The 14,770-nt window shown below is 38.3% G+C and overlaps 1 protein-coding gene across 6 annotated transcripts in view; it reads left to right on the forward strand.

The window, feature by feature from the left end:
- Positions 1–14,770, forward strand: part of IL1RAP (interleukin 1 receptor accessory protein) — a 159,968-nt gene that overhangs the window by 67,441 nt on the left and 77,757 nt on the right. Inside the window, exon 1 of one of the 6 annotated variants that reach the window (XM_071214686.1) lies at positions 7,672–7,810. The exons of the other annotated variants lie outside the window; for them this stretch is intronic. The gene's annotated coding sequence lies outside the window, so the exon portion shown is untranslated. Of the gene's footprint in view, positions 1–7,671; positions 7,811–14,770 lie in introns of those variants that run through there. 6 annotated transcript variants of the gene reach the window in all.

Genomic DNA, 14,770 nt, shown 5'->3' on the forward strand with positions numbered 1-14,770 from the left:
ATAATCCATATCATTGGTTGAATCAGGGGTTCATTCCCTGTTGCTGAGTAGTACTCCCTATACTACCTATGGTTTGCTTATCCATTCACCTCAGAAGTAATTAGCCTCACTGTTCCCATTTCCCTGTCCTAGATTGCTGTAATTGTCTCCATTGTCTTCATTTGTGGTTCCTAGAAGTAAAGACAGAGGTAAGAAGAGGTTAAAGAAATCCCATCCTTGACACATTGCACATGTGTGCTTCTCTGGAACTCAACCTCAGATATAAACATATTTCCCAACCCTGTCTTTATTTCTGCTTATAATTGTCTTTAATATGTGACACTTCATTCTTCAAGTACCTTCAGTAGCTCGGAGTGGCTACCATGATAAAGTCAGAATTTCCTATGTCTGTGACCCTAGCCTATCATTCTCAGAGTTTGCTAAATCAGATCATCTCACATTTTATTATCCAACCCCACCTGACTGAAGGACTGGCTGACTCCCCATGGTTCCCTCTGTGCCTTTGCTTACAAGATCCCCCAGCCTGGGCTCCTCTCCTTGTATTTGTCAGAGCACATTCTATTCCTTTTTTATGCTTAAATCAGGTGCCATCTCTTCCGTGAAGACTTTGAATTCCGCCCCTATTGTAGTCCGAATTAAGAGTTGCTTCTGCCTTCTTATGTATTGTTGCATCTATTTCGTTTTTAACATTCACTCCATTTTGCTGTATATTGTGGTTAATTGTTAGCTGACTGTCCACCCTCTCCTGATGGTGAGATCTTTGAGAGCAGAGACCTTGTCTTATTTGTATCTTTTCCCCTATTGGGGTCTGTTATAAACCATTGTATGCCACAGATTCTCACTGAGAAAAGTTTATTGATTGAAGGACGTGGCATAACCCATTGTTCACCTCGCTTTGTGACCCAGACAGAAGTGTCTGAGTGGCTGATAGTTGTAACTGGAGGTGACAAGGAGATCTGATGAGTTCTAAGTAAATGCAGTCCTGTTTCCCTATTGGCTATGACTATGCTCTTCTACGAAGAAAATGAAAAGGGTGATTTGATTTTGAGTAATAAGCAACCGGACTCTAATTGTCTACCTTAAATGCCTTCCATTGTTCTGCTTAAGGTGATTTTCTACCAGCATGAAATGTTCTTCTTCCCAGACAGTTGATAGAGGAGCTGAGTCATGCCTGACTATACTTAATAAGACAGAAGCAGCTAATGCCTGAGGGAGCTGCCTTCGAGACAGGCTGACATTTCTGACTTCTCTGTTTTTTAAAATTGGGTGTTTTGAGGGAAAGTTGAGCATGAAGATAGCTTCGGAATCACCGCTGGAAACAGGACTAGATAATGACACTAAGTCAGACACATGTGATCTGCCCCACTACCTCTTGGTTGTGACATGTGCTTTCTGATGTTGGGGGCCTCTAATCAAGGGTTTTTTGTTTCTCATTGAAGACACTCAGTACTATCTACATTGTATTAAGTGCTGCCCACTCTCCTCTCCTCTTTGTCCATGAAAAAACACTTTGTGTTTTATATTTTTAGGATTCAGTCTAGAAAATACTCATGAAGTTAATGTAGATCCTCTGATTCTACTTTCATGTCTTACATATGAGAAAACCGAGTCCCAGAAAAGGGAAATTGCTTGGTCACAGTTAGAATTAAAGCTTCCATTCTGGAATGAGTCAGATCTGTGTTAGTAATCCCTCTCTTCCACTGATTTGTAGTATAATCTTATGGATATCCCTTATCTAACTTAAGCCTCAGCCTCCTCATTTATTAAATGGAGGCAATTATAAAACTTATCTCAAAGAGTTTTGATGAGGACCAGAAGAGAAAATAAATATTAAGCACTTGATATCTGGCATATGGAAAGTATTCACAGTCAGGTGGTATAGTTATAATAGTATAGTACTATAATACTAATACTAGTATACTATTACTAGTGATCTCACTGGCAGAGTTACAACAAGAAAGAAAATCCCTTGTGCTTCTGTCATTGCTCTCTATGGAGAATAGTACAAGATGTACCTCAGGAACTAAATTTAGTGGCAAGAAAGTTTGAAGTGCTCTGTCTGAAGATGAATTCCTATATTCAAGGAAAGGATCTGTTGTTAGTTGTTTGTTATAAGACAGAAGGAAAGAACATGATTTGAGATGTTTGTTAATATAAAGAATCAAAGTCAGTGGAATGTTTGAGGGAAGGAATCTTATATAAACATTTCAAACTAGAAATCCAAGGAGATGAGTATGATAACCACAGAGGCTGAGAGGGTCAATGGAGTGACAAATGGCTCTAGAATCAGGAAAATCTGCTGTTACTAACTCTGCAAACTTCCCAAGTCGCTCCCTGAGCCTCTTTCCCAACCCCCAAATAGGGCCATTTTCCCTATCTCTATGATTGAAGGATATATGTCTGAAACTTCTTTGTAAACTGTAAATTTCTGTGTATTCTGTCAACAATTGTGGATTTATGATCTTTGATGGTATGTGGTGATGGAGAGAAGGCAGTAATTCCTAAATGATGAGTTTGGAACATTTTCCTACCTCAGAGTGTGGAAATAAAAAGCTTTGTTACATCTTTCTAAGCAACCACCTTTATTATCAGTTTCTTTCTGAGACAACATTGGGATGCTAAAGATCCCCAGAGAAAAATGTCTTGGACTTGACATTTTTGCCATGGATTATATACCTGGACATAGGCACACACACCAGGGATATATATCTGGGAAGTTATAATGGTACTAACTCCTCCTAAAAGTCCTCTTAGTGTGACCACAGGCCTTTTCCCTGGATCTAGCACCTATTTTTCTTATTTTTTTTCTTTCTGGTAACTATTTCTATTGTCTTCGTTGGCAGTACATTGGTTGCATAGCCACTGGTGAGTGTGAATGGAGAGAGAATGTGTGTACCCTGTGAAAGGAGAGCTGACAACAACAGGGGTATTGTGTAAGACAGTCTAAATTAGATTTTTCTGTTTGCTTTTGCTTCATATTTGAAGCTTTCTCCTGTTTTGCTTTCTTTGTTTTAAGAGCTCTGGAGTTCAGATAATTTGATTTGTACTTTCTGCTTTCTCTTCCATAGTAAATATGAGGCGCAAATTCTCAACCTTAAGATTGGTGATTCAAGAAGCTAAAAGTAATTTTATAAAAATTCAACCACTGACTTACCAGGAGAAAACAAAAACAAAGATTGATGTGAATGTAGTGTAAACTCTCTTTTGTAATTGGTTTTTGTATGCAGAAGTAGTGCCTGATATAAAGCAAATAATTTACAATTCAAGAAACTTGGACTTTTTATCTTGGCCCTGCCCCTGATCCAATCTGCAACCTCAAGTATTCTCTCCCTACTCTGGTTTCAGCATATAATCTGTGTGTGGGGGGGTGAGACTGGATGATTTCTAAGGACCCCTTCCATCTCTAATCCGCAGTGATTTTCTAAGATATATGGTGGATTGTAGGAGACTTAAATATTTAAAGGTTCAGACTGAGATTTCATCTTGGCATTTTCTCTTCCTTAAACCCTGTTTCTTCTCTTGGTGCTAACTCTAGGTCATTCTCTAGGTGAATGACCCTTGAAAATCCAGCCAGTGAGGATCCCTACCTCTTGAATTCTTCTCACCGATCCATTATCATTCACTGCCAGATATTTTCCCAAACCCCATTTCTCACGCACTCAGCTTTTTCATCCTATTTTTTTCTCACAATCTCTGTTTTCTGCTTGTCATTACCAGCCTTCAAGAAAAATCTACATGCTTGACACATTATTAAAATTGAAGGAGACTGCACTGGCATTTCATAGGTGATGCCTCTTTTAAACACAGTGGCAGGATTGCAGTTTGCATTTCTTTGGCAGGTGATGAAAATCTCAAGCTCCCTTTTACTCCAGGCAATTTCCTGAAAATTGCTGGTGAGGTTGCTGGCAAGGCCGCAAGAAGTTCTTTTCTTTGACTTTGTATATGTCTGCAAGTCTTGAGAAAGGGGAGTCATAATTGAAAGTTGAAAGCCTCTGATGCACTTTCACTGTACAAGCCTCCTTCACTCTGATTGGGAAGTGAAATGTGGGAATTTTTGACTACTTGGAGGACTTTAAATTTCCATTGTGTGGTTGAGTGAAAAAAGTGAGTTTGCTGGCCCATTTTTGCTTTGCTAAGAAGTGAGTCCATTCATATCTAAGTTAAAAACGAGTCCATTCTTAGCCTGCTTTCTGTATTTTAGGACTCAAATATTAAATTTGGGTTTTCTGTCCCTGACTTGTAAAATGAAATAAAAAAATAAACAACAAACACAAAATCTCACTTCCTTTATTAATTTTCTCTTTCTTGGTCTCAAATTTTCTTATCTGTAAAATCAAGATGAATAACTGTAGCTAAAATTTATTAAGTTCTTACTGTGCCCCAGAGACCATGTGATATTTTCATGTATAATCTTGTTTACTCCTAATAGCAATTCTATGGAGTAGGTACTTGTATTAGCTTGAGGAAACTGAGAGTACAGGAGATTTCTCTCCAGATGTCACAATTATCGGCAGCATTGCCACCCAACTTGCTTTTAGCCTCAAAGGCAAGACCTTTTTCACCTATAAAGTAAGAGAAGGGAGAATAATAATGGTATGGCTTGACTATATGGAATGTTTACCAAGTTATCTTTGATGACCAACTATCCACATAATCTGTTTCAATCTTCCTGAATTTCATTCTTTGTTTCGTTCATCCTCTATTTAGCAGGGGAATGTACTATTTACATTCCTAATACTGATTGGGATGTTTGTCCAGAATATGTATTGCGAATATGTATTTTACTAAGATGGTACAATAGAAAGAACATGGGATTTAGAGTGAAAAGAAATGATTTTATTCTTGCTAATAGTAAGCTCTGTGTCATGCATCAAGTTAACTCTCTGAGCTCAGTTATCCCATTTGTAAAATGAGAGAGTTGTACTGAATGAGGAGAGTTTTAAAACTCTCATGTAGTCCAATGCTCTCAAACACTTTGCCAGAGGTATGTCCCCATAATTAAAAATCAACAACATTAAGCCATACTGTTTGGAATTGTCTATACTTGGGTTTGGAATTGAGAGAGAGAGGGATATAAAGTAATATTAAAAATAGCAAAGACTATGTGCACAGCTTTCTGCCAGACACTTATAAGCATTATCTCATTTATTCATTAAACCAATCTACTTTTATAGATGTGGATATTTAATTTACTTGCCCGAAGTCCATTGTCTGGGAAGTGGCAGAACAAGGATTTAATATGAGACTCCACAGACTACCTCAGAGTACTCTATAGTCTATAGTTGAAGTAGTTTAGGGATTTGAGACTTGGTTAGGTCCCACCCCACTCTGTCATTTATTGGTTACCAAGCTCTCACACCTGCCTTTTGTCCTCTCTTCACATCATTCACTTTATTTGTGGAATAGAGGTGTTACTGGCTAACTTACATGAACTGGAGGCTAATATCATATGTACGTCCCATGTTTCTGGGATTCTACAATAATGTATGAAATAACTTTACTTACAATTCTGTTTCTTGAATGGGAATTTGAAGGCAAAGACCATATTTTTTTCTGCATACTGTCCATAGCCCCTAGCACCTTTAGGATCTCAAATAAATATTATGTAATAATGAAAATAATGAGAGTGAGGGTTGCTTGATTATTATATGAGAATAGTCATTGAAACTTTACATCTTAATCATGGGTTAGGAAAGATTGCTTAGGGGGGGAAAAACCAATCCAGCTAATGACTACTTAGATTGTCCCCAGTATACTGTGTCACACTTGACACAAGCCGTTTATTTGTTGTCACAACAGCCCTCCAAAGAAAATCATTCCCTTCAGCATCATGAAGATGCTCATTACAGTAATTTATTTTTAAAGAAAATAATGGAGCCATGGTACAGAGGAGCACACCCAGAACCCATTCTTTAGCCTGCTGACCCCTACTGCCACTGTGATGAGAGGTACAGAGCCTTTTCTAGGTGGCCATTAGATGATGCTATCCCTTATTTTTCCTTTTTATGCACAACAGCAGGAGGGGTAGTGACTGGACTCTTCTTGGCCATAAGCATGGGATGATTAAGGGTCTTTTTGTTGATGCTCCAAAAAAAAACAGTTGTGAAATGATTTGATGGAGACCAGGAAAAAAGCCTGGAGAAGTTCAGCGGCTCCTCTAGAGCTTTACAATTCTCTAGCAGACCCAGTGTTTTAGTCAAGTCCTCTGCCACAAGAAAAACTGTAGAAAGTGATACTTGTGTTCACAACTCAGAGTGGGAACTCAGCATGGCAGGTATTGAAGGAAAACCAAAGATCCTAGAGTGCTGTTTTTGTAACAGTGGTTAGAGTCTGGAACTCCCTGACATGGAGTCATCCTTTGGATCATTTGATTTTGTAACACTAAGTATCACCTCCCACAGCATATGTTCTGAATTCATCCTTCATAGGTTTGGTTGTTTTTATTTGCAGGAGTTCACTTTGGTTCACTATCCAAAAACACTTCTTTCCTTTTTTTCTTTGTTTCATAATGGGAGAAACTCCGTATGTTTTCCTAGTAATGACTTTTTCCAAAGTTTTTCTAATTAGCCAGACCTGCCACTTCCAATTGATTTACGAGTAGTACACTATTAGAGATAAAACTTGTTCTGGGAATAAACTCTAGCAACCCCTGCAAAACTGATGGTTGTGACTTTGTTGGTTTCTCCCCCCACACTCTTTCTGAATTTGGGATTCTTTCCTTATCTGCTATCTGCTTAGGGCTTTTTCCTATTTTCTTCAAGTTACTCGACCAAGAAAACTCCCTTTTCTCGGTGGGAGTAAGATGTATCTAATTACCTCGTCCAGGAAAGCCATTTGTTGAGATATTAGCTAAGTTTTTATTGAACTGTACAAGCAACATGAGAATGAGTGATGGTGCTCACAACCATCAGCTCTTCCTCCCCTATCCCTAACGTCTCTCTCACCGTTTGTTGGCTGAGTTGGCAAATATAAATCTTCAGAAACATTTCTAAGACCTCTGTTTGAAGAGATCTCCCTGAATAAAATAATATCTAAGTTTTAATAATATTTTTTCCACTTTAAATCAGTCTCTAGGTGTTGTAGTTTGGTATTATTCATGAATTCCAAAAAGAAAAAATGATTATATTTGTAAATAGGTCTGTTCCTCTGGGCTAGTGATACCCTTAGATTGTTTTGGATTCGGAGGTTTACCTTTTACTTGATCAAATATTGAATAAAGCTTTGATTGGGCTATGTCAGTAGGACTTTGCATCCCCACCCCCTCAGTGGGCAGGGACTCAGAGAAAAAGACATGGCAGAGCACAAAGTTTAGCATTTTGATACGGAGTCTGAGGAAATAAAGACACAGAGAAGGAGGACACCAGGGAGTTTTGATCCTGGAATCCGGGAAGTAAATACACAGAGAAGCAGAAACATGAGGAAAGAGAGAAGGCTCCATTATACGCCATGACAGAGGCCCCAGGAAGAGGGACTAGCCATTCTCCTGACAGTTTGCAGCTGGCCTTGTGGAGAGAGAAGAGGAGCTGAGCCCTGACAGAAACTAGCCCTGGGAGAGAGATGAGACTTAGCCCAGCCTACAGGTGATATTGGAAGAAGCTGGGACCATGGAGTCTTAAGAGGAAGCCTGAACACTTGCAGACATCAGCAGCCATCTTGCCTCAACACATGGCAAAAGACTTTGGTGAAGGAAGTCACTTTTGCTGTATGGCCTGGTAGCTGTAAGCTTCTACCACAAATAAATACCTTTTATAAAAACCAATTGGTTTCTGGTACTTTGCATCAGCACCCCTTTGGCTGACTAATATACTAGGTAAGTGGAGTTAGAAGATTTTGTTTAAAGACTTAGCACTTTATCTCCAATTGAAAGAGGGCTTAGATTCCATGGGGCAGATGGATGGGACTGTCTTGCTTGCAGTTGTAGAATCTCTGTACCTCAGGATAGTTGTTGTCCATCATCATCTTTTTGTTAGTTGTCTTGGGTGAGTCCAAGGAACTAGAGAGTAGATGTTGCAACTGTTAAGATACATGTCCCAACTGGCACATGGGCAGCCGAAAGATTTAAGTCTCTTGAACATACACCTATCAACTCTAGTACTAACTATAGGTTCAAATAGAACGGGCAGAATAGCCATATGTAGGGAAACCACAACCGAGTCCAACTGTCACATTGGGGAGCATAAATCCAAAGTAGGGCCCACTAGCAGAGTGCCAAACTCCTGAGCTGTCTGCTCTGCCTATAGTATCTGGATGTCTCCAGAGCTCTCAGAAGCCCCGCTATTTGAGGCAATATTTACTTTGGCAGTCAATGGGATCCTGCTGAGACATGTATAAGTGTAATCTCTGGAATCCTTAGAATCAGGGAATGAATGATGGATTAGGGTGGATTTACTATTATTCTATTATAGAATTATTGTGATTCTAGCAATGGAAGAACTTTTGTCATTGATGTGGAGGCAGTGGCCACTGGAGGTTCTTGGGGGGGAGGGAAAGGGAAAAATAGGTGTACCATGGGGGGCATTTTTGGGACCTGGGAATTGTACCAAATGACATTGCAAAGACAGATACAGGCCATTGTATATCTTGTCATAATTTAGAAAATTGTGTGGGAGAGTGTAAACTTCAATGTAAACTATAATCCATGCTTAGTGGCAATAGTCCAAAATGTGTTCATCAATTGTAACAAATATGCCACACTAATGAAGGATGCTTTTAATGTGGGAAAGTGTGTGAGGGGTAGGGAGCGGGGCATGTGGGAATCCCCTATATTTTTTATGTAACATTTATGTAATCTGAGTATCTTTTTAAAAAATAGAAAAGTGTGTGTGTTTGTGTATATATATAAATATAAAACTAAGTTTTCAGTTAAAAAATATAGGATGGTGAAAAATAAAGTATTTGTATTAGAAATTTAAAAAATATATAGGGTGGGTTGGAGGAAAAATACACCAAATGTAAGATATGCACTATAGTTAATAGTAATATTTTGGTGCTGCTATTGCATAATTAGTAACAAATGTTTCACAACAATACAAGATGTTGGTGGTGGTGGGGTGATGTATGGCACCCCTGTATGTTGTTATGCATATTCATTTTATAAGTTCACAGCTTTTACTATATACTTATTGATTATGTATGTTCATGTATGAATGATATACTTCATTAAAATATATATTAAAAAACAAAAAATAATTAGAAAGAATTAGCAGATAGTTTATTATAGGACATACTAGGAAAGAATATCCAGATCATTTTAATGTTTTTCTCTAGATAAAAATACATATTTTTAAAGGTGAGTATTTATCAAGTGATTACATTCCACCCTGCCCGCCCCCCCCCCCCCCCTTACTTTGGTTGATTTCTTAATCTTTAGAGATTTGGGACAATGTCCACTTTGCGTCAGACTGAGAAGATACATAGATATTGTGGGCAGAGGAATGGAATTGTTTTGTTTGCAGTTGAAGATAATCTTTGCTTTAGGGATGGGACTTGTCCATCATCATCATTTTGTTATTTGTCCAGGACATGCCTGAAAAACTAGAAAGTAGAAGTTGGTCACCATTCTGCTGGGTTTTAGGGCTCACCTGGCATATGAACAATTCAAAAATTTAAGTCACTGAGAAATATACTTAACAGGTAAATAGAAAATTATAGGTTCAACTGAAAGGAGTAGAAGCATCATGATTAGGGGAATTATAAATAAGTATAACTATGTTGTATTAGGGAAATAGATTTTAATATAGTCTCAGATAGGGCCTGTGGAGGGGGTATTGATTTCTTGTGGCTGTGTGGCTTGCCTGTGATATCCAGATGTCCCTAGGTCCCTAAGAGCACTTTCATTTGAGGCTTTGTTTACTGTGGCAGTTTATGAAATCTGGCTGAAACCTGCTTAAGCATAACCTCTGAATGACTTCCCTATTTACTCTGGAATCAATTAGCCATAAAACTGTATTTTATTTAATATCTCTCCCCTTTTGTACAAGACCTTTCTCCAGATTAACACTTGCTAATAAGCCCTCAGTGCCAGGGAGGCTCATCCATATAAGTCATGTCCCATATCAGGGGAAAGGTAATGAGTTTATTTGCAGAGTTTGGCTTACAAAGAAGCCACATTTGAGTAACAAGATTTTTGGGGGTAACTCTTATGCATTAATTATAATTAGGCCTAGTACCATTATTACTTATTGGCCTGTTTTCTTTTCTTAGTCAAGACTTCTATATTCCAGAGCTTTTTGCCATCTTGTTTGAGAAACCAACTTATTTTAACACATGAAATAAGATGTTGCTATCAGTTAGGATGATGTTCAGCTGTGAATAAGGAGACTCAAAATGTTTAAACCAATGCTTCTCCAACTTTTTTGTGCTTAGGAATGACCTAAAGTTCTTGTTAAAATGCAGATTCTGATTGAGTAGGTCTGGGTAGGGCCTGAGAGTATGCAGTTCTAATAAGCTCTCCAAGGGATGCTGATGATGCTAGTGGGTCATGGGCCATACTTTGAGTAGCAGTGGTTTAAAAAGATAATTTGTTTTTCATGTAAAATCTAGAAGTAGAAACTTCAGGACTGGTAGGACAGCTCCATAAATTTCTGAGGGTCCCATCTCCTTCCAGTTTCATATTCTACCATCTCTAGTGTGTAGCCTTTATTCATATGGGCCATGATGTAGCTCCAACAACATTCATGTTCTAAGCAGAAGGATTGAAGAAACTGGATGGTAGTAGGAGTATAGAACTGATTGTCTCTTAAGAGAGGCATCCACTGCATGACAATTTCACACACATTTCATTGGCCAGAACTTAATAAACTGACCAACGCCAGCTGAGAGGCAGACTGGGAAATGTGACCTTTATTCTGAATGGTGAGGTACTTAACTAAAAATCTCTATACTCTAAAGGAAGGGGAGGTTGGGGACATGGTAATTGGGACTTGTGTAGCTGTTTCTGTCATAGACCTGGAGAGAACAAATGGTTTTTCAAAGGTCACATGGGAAATGACAGTCCACAGATTAATTGTGAGTCATACATATGCAGAATTTTGTAGTTTATATGGTATTATATGTCCTAGGCTTATTCAATTTTTATAACTAGTTTACTATTTTGACTTTTATTTTCTGTATGTGAAAACTGAGTTTCATAATATTTGAGAGACTTTATTAGTTGTAGAGTCTATCCTGATCAGTTCTCTTTAAAATTGCATACTCCTCTTCTTTCTTCCCAGCTCTTATACACACATTCATGATCCCTCTTAACAGGCTCTATTTCTTGTTTGTTTGTTTGTTCCATTTGCTTGTCACCTTACACCTACTAGATAATATATATTTTTCCTGTATAGCATGCCAACTGTTTACTGTCAATCAAGAGAATAAAAGTCTCATTAGAAGGAGAACTCTGGGAGACCCTTGTCTGTTCACTGATATACCCAAGCACATACCTTAGTACTTCACACATGATAGGATTCTCTGTAAATATTTTTTAAATGAATGAATAAAGCTAATAAGTGTCAAAGCCTGCCTTTGAACCTTGTATGTTCTCCTTAGCACTCACGTTCTCTGCTACGTATCTCCTCTGTAAGGGCTCCTGCTAATGTCTTAGTCTCTGGCACTTGTTGGTTTACTCTTTGTCTTCATGCCACTTCTTCAACACAGCCAGCCAATCTAATCCTCTCTGGAACACAGACCCAGAGGCTATTATTTCCTGGACAGCCATGTATACCACTAGAAAAAGCAAAATTATGCGTAACCAGCAGAATGGATATAAAACCACCTCCTTTGATTGACTTAGTCTCATGACCTCAGGATTAGAGTGTACTACTGGAATATGCTGATGGGACAGTTTCCACAGTGGCCCATTTACATTGGGCTTCAATTTGGAATGTAAAGGTTACTGATTCTGTTTTTAACCTAATTTCAGGACTACCACTCTACCCCGACCCCTTTTTATAATAATGTCTGTACTTTATTACACTGTACTAATGTTATACTTTCCTTAATATACTATTGGTATGCTCTGGCCTAAAAGCCTCTTAAAACAGTTGACCCGTTCCACCTGGTATTTTATTTCAATTTTGTGTCTGTGCCTTTCTTTTTCAAAGATTGTTAACTTCTTGATAACAAGAGCTCATTCAGATTTGTCACACAGACAATATGTACTGAGCTCCTATCATATATCAGGACCTGTAATTCTCACATAACACACTATATTTTATAACATTATATAACAAATATGTTATATAATGGAAACTTAAGTAAGAGAGAATAGTTTTGTCTGTCATCATATGGCAGGTAAGTGGGATATGGCATTTACCCTAGGTCTTTCAAAATCCTGATCTTTCTTTTTTTTCCTATACCTGAGCTTTCTGAGTTTTATATTTACAGCTCTCTACCCCAACCCAACCCCTACAACAGTGCCTTGTTCACAGTATGTTCTCTATAAATATTTAATAAAGAAAAATATCTGAATAGCTTTTCTGGGGGAAATAGTCTGCTTTGAATGTGTAAGCATAGATTTGAGACAAGCATCCCAGATCTATCTTCAGGCAGCTTTTATTTGTGCTACCACTCAGGCAAAAGTAAGTCAATTAATCTTTCTTTCTCTGTTTCCTGGCATGTAATGTGGGAATGGGCACGAAAGCCCAAGAGGGTGTTGTGAGATTAATTAGTTAAAATGTATACCCTGCTATATAAATGCTAATTGCTGTCAGGAGCGTGGGTTGGATTTTCCAGTGACTTGGCTTTGCCAGGCTTTGCACATTTCCATTAGTCCTTTGGGCCACCAAGCACCAGTCTTAAGAAATCCTTTGGCCGAGGGAAATGATGACTTTGTGGTTCCCCATGTTGCGGGGCCAATTTAGAGCAGATTTCCACTGTGGAGTAAACTGGATAAGAAGGGGCATTTTAAGCAAAAATGTATTCGCTGTGCCAGTAATTTGCCAAATTCCCTTTGCTATTATTAAAGACAAATCTGTTTGCATAACAGCTTCTCCCCAGTCTTTTCTTCAGCTGGTGCCTGCAGTGAATCATGTAATTAATTTGGTATTACATGACACTCCAGCCCGTTGCCATAGATTTTATTTTTATTTGTTCATTGAATAATTTAGAAAGCTCTGACAAAATACCCTCAGGTGGATGGCTATAGAAACTTAAAACTCACAGAATTAATTTCAAATAGGCAAATACCCCAAAGAAAAAACTCAATAATAATAATACCATTCTTGCAAATGTTTATGAATACTAATACATGTTTTCAGCACCTATTGCAAAGGAGCCCAATTAACTAAAGACATACTCATTTGACTCATGAAACATTCTCTGAGGGAGATAATAGAAGGTATAATTATTTCCTTTTCCTTTTAAAATGGAATGTATTTAATTTGATTGAAAAGATATTAAGTCTATAGAATCAGCCAAAAATCTTGGTGATTGATTAATATTTAATTTTAGTATGTAAAGGCCTTTAACAAATGCTAATTAAAAAAAAAAGACTGCTCTGGATTTAATTTATGTTATAAAAGGAAAATTCTGACTTCCTCTGTTAGACAAAATAGGCAATACTAACTACTGTAAAAATATCCCCTGTATGTCAGTGGCTTAACACAATAAAATTTTATTTTTCGTTCCTGTTACAGCCCCTTGAAAGTGAGATGGCTTTCCTGAACAATTCTGCTCAGAGCAATGACTGCCATCCAGGCTCCTTCTATCTTGTGATACTAACATTTTCAAGACCTGGCCTTCAGGGTCTCCATATAAGGGGAAGAGGGAACACCAAATATTATGAAGGGGCTTTTAGTTTGTAGAGCACTTCCAGCTGCAATCTATTGCCCAGAATCCAATGACATGGATCCAGCACAATTGCCACAGTTACGTCATTTTTTGTATTTATCAAAGAAGATAAAACAGAATTAATGAGCTTCTGGCCAGTCTGTGCCACAGTCTGCCCTTGTGATCACCCAAAATCCATTTCATACTTCCTCCCAAATTGGTCTGGCTGTGCACATGCTTGTGGTTAAGATGTCATGCTAACTCCCCTTTCCATATCCCTTTTCACAATCACCATTCTCCTACTTTACAAGAGAAAAATCTACCTGCTACTTATCCCCTTTCTTACTATTGCAAATTATTATTCAGGGCTAGAAAGACCTCCAGGTGCCAAATAAAGTGACAAATTTAAATATTGGTGTCAGAAAATCTCCTTAAATCAACATACCATTAACCCCCCAGCAGGGCTACTTCTTTCTCTCCACTTTACCAAAGTTTCTGTTAAGAATGAGAGTCATGTCTTCATAACTGTAGTCTTCTGGCCCAAGTTGGGGAGATCCGAATTCAGATATATTGTAGAATGTGGTTGCAGGAATGATGATAATCTTAGTTTAATGGTCTTGCTTCTATCATCACTAAATTTTGGTCAGAGTACAGACTTCTTCAGTGTAATGCATTTGAGAACAGCATGAAGAAGGTCTTTATGAAATTCAGAAGGAAGTGATACCTTAGTTTATTCTGACAACAAACTTTTTTTTAAAGATTTAAAATCAATTGTCTGCTCTTTGTGTCCATTCGCTGCGTGTTCTTCTGTGACCGCTTCTATCCTTATCAGCAGCACCGGGAATCTGTGTTTCTTTTTGTTGCTTCATCTTGTTGTGTCAGCTCTCCATGTGTGCGGTGCCATTCCTGGGCAGGCTGCACTTTCTTTCGCGCTGGGCGGCTCTCCTTACGGGGCTCACTCCTTGCACGTGGGACTCCCCTATGCGGGGGACACCCCTGCATGGCAAGGCACCACTCC

Source organism: Dasypus novemcinctus, chromosome 4 (genome assembly GCF_030445035.2).
Source record: "Dasypus novemcinctus isolate mDasNov1 chromosome 4, mDasNov1.1.hap2, whole genome shotgun sequence".
Classification (NCBI taxonomy): Eukaryota; Metazoa; Chordata; class Mammalia; order Cingulata; family Dasypodidae; genus Dasypus; species Dasypus novemcinctus.